This window comes from Pezoporus wallicus, unplaced genomic scaffold, assembly GCF_028554395.1.
Source record: "Pezoporus wallicus isolate ANWC-B61680 ecotype Strahan unplaced genomic scaffold, APGP_CSIRO_Pwel_v1 contig_8803, whole genome shotgun sequence".
NCBI lineage: Eukaryota > Metazoa > Chordata > Aves > Psittaciformes > Psittacidae > Pezoporus > Pezoporus wallicus.
Genome location: NW_026635049.1, coordinates 769,791 through 776,808, shown reverse-complemented (window position 1 = coordinate 776,808; position 7,018 = coordinate 769,791). Strand labels below are relative to the sequence as shown.

General features: G+C 41.3%; 1 long non-coding RNA gene across 1 annotated transcript in view; it reads left to right on the top strand.

The window, feature by feature from the left end:
* The first annotated feature begins 4,441 nt into the window (after window positions 1-4,441).
* LOC130594679 (uncharacterized) overlaps window positions 4,442-7,018 on the top strand; it is a 43,498-nt gene continuing 40,921 nt past the window's right edge. The window contains exon 1 of the long non-coding RNA XR_008971143.1: window positions 4,442-4,522. This is a non-coding gene — a long non-coding RNA (uncharacterized LOC130594679). The remainder of the gene's footprint in view (window positions 4,523-7,018) is intronic.

Genomic DNA, 7,018 nt, shown 5'->3' with positions numbered 1-7,018 from the left:
GGGGCCGCGCTCACCCCGGTCCGCGATGTGAGGGGAGGGAGCCGCGGCGGAGAGGAGCTGGGAGCTCCCGTCTGGAAAGGACCCCGCTCGTCAGCCCAGGTAGCTTGGTCCTGTGGGGGAACGGTGGCTCCTCTCCTTTAGAGACATCTCCGTTTGCTCTCTGAGGTGATTCTGCTCACCCCGGGGATGATTCCTGCCCTACCGCTGTCCTTAGACCTCTGCCTGACCAAAAAACCCTTGTAAAATAGAACAAAAACCAAAACCTGATGCTGTTCTCAGTGCAAGGAGCAAACTGTAGTTCACCTGGCTGAGGAAAAAAAACACAGAATTTGAGGGTAAATTACATTTCACATTTACATTCTGGCCGCTCTTCCACGCGATAAACAGAAATAGCAACAGTTTGGAAGTATTCAGCTTGTGCTTGTACTGAATTTGTTGGCAAATTGTAAAAGGGTAGGGAACTGGGGAGCCCATTAGTCATGCCGTGCCCTGGTGCTGTGTGGCAATGGGCCACTTCACACTGCTTTGTGCCTGGTAAGAGCCAGAGAAGGGATAGCACTGGAGGCAGCCAGGTGCTAACTTGTGTGCTGTTACTGTGAGCTGTAAATAGGTCCAGCTTCCAGTGCTCCTATTCAGGCAGCTCTCTGTAACACTCATGCTTCAAACCAGCAGACTGTCAAATCATGACACGTATCATGCCTTTCTTTGTGTCACATCACATTTGGGTACATGCAGTGACAACTGCCAACAAAAAAAAAACAAACCCCAACAACAGTACTTTCTGCATTATAATTCCCTTCTCTGGTTCATCATCCAGCCTGGGAAGTAGAGTCATAGGATAGTTGGGGTTGGAAGGGACCTTCAAAGGTCATCTAGTCCAACCTCCCTAAGTACTCTTACTGCAGTCAAGGGAGTCATGAAGTAGTAAAGAAGAGGACATTTCTGCCAGTAAAGAAGAAAAAGAACATTAAACCATCGTTTTAGAGAAGGATTCGTTAGGAAGGAAACCTTTGTACATTAACGTAGGTAATATGCAGTGCAGGTGGAACTAGCACACACCTGATACTTGATCATTTGGACGTGTCCCATACTTCTTTGATAGGATTACCTGTGAAGCACCATGGCTGAGGTGGTTGGAAGGGTGGATGGCATCACATCCTCAGACCCCTCTGAACTAGAGAATACTTTAGCAATAAAGTGTTTGACTGGTCTCAGTCTGTACAATTAAGCTCGTGTTTGGGGAAGGAAGAACAGTCATAGAAACATAGGATCAGCTAGGTTGGAAAAGACCTTGAAGAGAAGCACACCCTGAGTGTGACCACAGCATGAAGTGTTTGGAAAGCTGCATGCTCTGCAGCAATGCTGAATGCAGTTTTGTGGTTGGGTGCTGAGCCTCGGATCACTCTTCACTGTAGATACAAGAAGAGCTTCCCCATGTGCCTCAGCAATGTGCTCTTGTGCTTGTTTTCACAGGTACTTGCTCACTCTCTCTGCCTCTTCCCTCACCACAAGCACAGCCATCAGCTTTGCATCAGCTTTGGGTGACACAGTTTAGTATGAGGTGTCCCTGCCCAAGGCAGGGGGGTTGGACCTAGATGATCTTAAGGTCCTTTCCAACCCTAACTATTCTATGATTCTATCATCAAGTCCAACCAGTGACAGGCTGGAGCTATGTGATGGCTGGAAATGAGCTGCCAACTCAGACACAAGCACTAGATCTTGGTGCAGAGACATCAGGCAGTACCTGTGCTGTCAGCCAACCTCACTCCAGAGCCTGTACTCATTAAGCCAGAACTTACAAGCAAAGGCTTAAGCTAAGCTCTGTGGAACTGGAGCACTCTTGAGGGAGAGGTTTAAACCTTAGCATAGAACCAGTCTCTCTCTTTCGTGCAGCCTGCAGCTCAGTTGGTGAGGACAGGAAATGTGTGGGTGAACTTGGGGTATTAGGAAGACAAACCCCAGGGAAATTTCAAATGGATGCTAATCATTAAAATTAGGAATTCTGTCTAGTTAGCACTCGCTGGAGATTTTTATCATGCACGATGACCTGTTTTCTGAGTGGACAGTGTGCCCATATATAATTAAGATATGGTGAAAGTTTATTGTATAAGTGTGCTGGAATTTTGGTTTGGCTTTGCAATAAAGGAATCCCACTGAGTCATGGTTACTAAATGGACTCATGGAGGATACAGGTCTCTTTTGCAGAGCTAACACAAATGTAAGGAACTGAAATTAATTTCTATCCTAGTCCAGGCAAAAGCAGCCACATTGTAAATAAGGCTGTGGCTTGGTGATATGAAGCTTTTGCTGTATTACTGGTTCCTACCTACCTGCTCCTTGTTCCTGAGCTTGCAACACAGCACACCAACCCTTAGCTGTGTCTGCAGCAATTTGTGTGGCTGGACTGTGAACCAGGTCAGCATGCTGAGCCATCTGAAAAAATAAACCAGGTGAAAATCTCTATAGACATATTTTATTTAAAATACATGACCATATTTAAAATAATGCATACATTTTTTAAGACAGATGGATGGGTTCCCTGATCTAGTTTGTAATTCAGAGGTTATGTGTGGATTATATTCTTCCCTACTAGTACAGAAGCAAGCAGTTAAAAGAGCAAAGTGGCTAAATATGAAGCTGATCCTGGTGAAGAAGGATCCCAAACCACAGCTGAACATTCAGCCTGAAAGCATAAACTGATTGCTCCACTGGATTGTGGTGCTAGAGTTAATGCATTGTGTAAATCTGAATGGCAGCTTATGCTGCTTCAGATGTAAACATTTTGCCTGAAAAACATCCTGGTATTTGGAAGAGAAACAGTTTCTCTGTTAACACTCAAATTATAACTTTGGTTAACATTGTGCTGAGAATCTCACTCTGCTCAGCTGCTCACTGGCACCTCTTACAACCCCCACAATCTGGTCTTCACTCTATTGATTTTGAAACACCAAAGCTCTGCAGAACTTGAGGACTTCTTATCTTCTATTAGTTCTAAATTACTTGTGTAATTTTTGGTAACTGAGAAGACTCTATGAAAAAATACAGCAACCTCAATTTGAGCTTTTCTCTGCTCTAGCTGCTGATAATTCCCCATGTGTGATGGTGTAATTTGTACAGTCACCGCTGTGATGCTATGTGGGGAAAGATTATGGGTCACATACCTGTGCAATGCATGTGTCAGGATTAAAATGCCACTTTCTGACAAACAGAATGAGATATATCAATTAAACCTGCTTTCATGTTCACAGAATCATTGAGGGTGTTTTTTCACATGAAGATTTAGAAAGCTTTTTTGGTGAAATCTGAAAAAGAAAATAGGAAATCAATGGGGAAAATAACAATAGCAAAATTGAATGGTTTAAACAAAAATCACATCCCACAAAGGTTTACAGGTTAGTTGAATCCCATTAATGTTGCATAAAGGTTGGTCACCATGTGTGTTTCTATTGTCCTCTTGTGGGAAGGTGCAAAGAATACACGAGCACACAGTATTAATTTGGGACTCAACTTTGATGTTTCATCACAAACAAACCTAAATTCCCAACCCACACACAAGAATGTAAACACAATTAAAAAACAAATCCCACAAACACGGAGAGAGAGTCATCCCAGGAATTCATGATTAAATGGCCTGGAATCTCCCTTTTGTGGAAAGCAGAGCAATGGACTTTTGCGTCCATGGAGGCACAGTGGATTATGGAAAATCCAAGGTCCTAAGCACATGGTTTGGATTCATCCTGCCAGGTTCTGCAGCACATTTGTTCTTTTTGCAGTATTTGGATATGCTTGCTGTAAATTATTGCTACATATGGGTTCAAGCTGTATATATATAGGAAGTAGTCAGAGTCCCAGTGTTTGACATTTATAAATGAAAACAGAATATTAAGAAATATCAGACAAGAATCTTGTGCATGTTATTAATAGCTTAGAATTATTTTATATTATCTTTCCCCGGTGTGTTTTATTAACAGTGGTCAGTTATTAATGGTGTTGGAGTACTTTATTTGGTGGATCTGTTGAATGTTTTCATTAGAAGTAAACACATTTATTTTCTGCTTATGGCAAAGCTTGTGTTGGCAGATATAAAGAGTGCATCTGGCTTTTCTTAGGAGGGGAATAACCCATCTGGCTTTTTGCACTGGAGCAGATATGATAAAATGAGGAAAAGAAATTAAGGTACATGAAGCAAATCGCTTCCCTGATTTGCTGTTTCAAATAGTATCAGTGGCTATTTCATAACTTTTAAGCGATGCTGTTGAAATGTTGCAGCTGCTTTGTAACCAAAACAGATTTCTTTTTATCACAGTGCTTCCGTTGCAGGATTTTAAATGTGGCTTCAGAAACACAACACCTACCAGGAAAGATATTGCAGCAAGAGATAAAATAACATTTCATCAGGCCAATTTTAGGTCCCACTGAATTTTCCATTATTATTTTACAGGGTTGAATTTGATCTTTGTGATGCTCAGCCCAAATGCCTTGACTCCCCTCCCACGTTAACTTTTTGAAGAAAGGAGATAAGGTACCATCAAATTTCTAGCAATCATCTTTATAAAGCAAGTCTGATGTTCAATTTACTTGATAGAACCTAATTGCAACACTGTTCTCTTAGTTAAGACTGATAACAGATAATAAGTAGACTTGATCCAATTCAGGAACATTATCTGTATAATTTTGTGCCTGGAAGGTACTGCTGCTCTCTGATACAGAGTTTTAACTAGATAATGTCTTTCTGCAGGATTTAGAATTCGACCTGTAGCTACTTTTGTTCTGTTAATTTTTGAAAAGCAAATGTTGACTTTCTGCTGTCTGTGTTTATGAACTGTGCTTCTTGGACACTTGGGTGAGAGGAAAACGCTGTGTATGTCAGGGGGTATTATCCTGTCCCTAACAGGAAACTCTTCCCCTTAATGTCCCAAGTGAGACTGCAACAGCTTACTATGGTCTTCCTGGAGAAGCAGGAGTCACAGGAAGTCTGCAGCACTACTCTTAGTGTACATAAACTCCCTGTCACAAGGGTTTAGTAGCAGCAGCAATGAGTATGTCTGGGTTATGGACTATAGAGCATAGTGTGCTATTTCTGGAGTACATTCAGGTTTTGTTCATTTTCAAGGTTACAGACAGAGCACTTTTATTTCTCCAGCATAAGTGTAAAATACTCAGTAGATACAAGCTTGGGGATTTTAACCAACTTTCATGTTGAATTGTTAGCTAGTGGGCACTCTTTGAAAAACTACAGGGCCAGTTGCCTTCCAGTCTTGGGATGTGCTCTGCCTGCTTCAGCAAGGTTGCTTCTAGGGCAGAGGCTCTTTGTATTCTGCTTGGCCGTACAATGTTCTTTGCTAGGAAGACATCTACATTTGGAAAATTAAACCAGCAATCATTTTTGTTTATGCCACCACAACATCTTTCAAGTATTTTCCAAGAGCAATATCTTTCAAAGCATCTACATTTAGTTGTATTTCATCCAGCTATACACATGCAACCTACACCTAGATTGAAAAAAATACTGCATCAAGTCCTAGGTGGCAAACTAGCCATCATCAGTGGGACAATGTACTGTGATAGCTGAGCAAAGTATGTTAAAGAAGAAAACTGAAGATCATAAGCCTCATAAAGATCATAAAAACTGGCAGGTTACATTCATAAGTTCTCTACCAACAGCTTGCTGCAAGCCATTCAGCACAGCAGGGGTCAAAGCCATTGAAATACATATGGAGAAAATATCTCCATAGGGATTACTATGTTGTTGCCTGATCTGAACCCACTGGAATGGAAGATGAAACTCGGTGTCCATCTATGGTATAGATTAGAGCACCAACCTAAAAGACAGTGAAGAAGCATCTCAACATCAGGATGTTAGAGAGACAGAATGTACTGAGACACCTTGGAATCTTTTCTCCCTGGAGCTTTTAGTTACTAAAATTGCCCTGGAATACCTTTGATATTTACAATAATCAATTTTTAATGAGAGTGATATACACCCAAAGGGGTTACAAAGAACAGCATGGGATGGCTGCAAGTCTCATCAAGATCTAACAACAGATCTGGACCCATACTAGTTAAACATACTTATTCTTCAAAACTCTCCTCAGGCAAACTGACATATTTCTAGTAAGATTGTTCAGTCTACACCAAGAAAAAGACATGTCCTGAGGAAAAAAAAGACCCATCCAAAATAATTGCTGTGTTCTGCAGCTGGAGCTGTGTTTCCAGTAAATAGCTAAATATAAACATTCCAAAGTGAACGGGTGGGAAGCCAAGACTGCCTTGCAGCAAAGATAACCATTAAATGGGATTACCTATTAACAAATTAATCCACAAGAAGTCGTTCTGCCACAGCACTGAGAAAGAGATCACGGAAATAAGCAATAGAGCTGCTTAAAATGTGACTATACCATTAAAGTGACTTCTCTGGAAATGCCATTGTGGCATCTGGTATGAGTTATTTCTCACATTCCTAGACCAAGCTTCTCCATATCCAAATCATGAGGTTACATTTGTTTAGCTGACAGTTAGGAACTCTGCAACCTATCCCAGGGGACCTGCAGCTCTTGTTGTTTCCTTCTGCATGTTGCAATGCCACTGGAGATGTGAGGACAGCTTACAGTCAGCACACCCCATTTCAGTACTTGCAGATTACTTCTTTAGGTAAACTCTAGAATAGAAATCTAAAGTGTCACAACAATAATACAGCTATGAACATAGAATAAATCTTTCCTGGGAATACTTTAATTTTAAATAGAATTCTGACTCAACTTGGAACTGTTAGCAGGCTGGTTTTTGGCAGACACAGGCATTCAGTCCTGCGTGTTTGTGTAGCATCTCTAGATGTTACACATATAACTCTGAAGAGTTGTCACCTTAAATTCTGGACCAGATGCCTCAGATTTTTGGAGAGTTTTAATGGACCAGTAAATGAGTTTCTTGACCATAGCTATGACTCTTTGCAGTAATTAAAGTCCTCTGTTGTGCTTCACCATTAAGCTGAATTCTGATACAGGAGATGGTGCTAAGT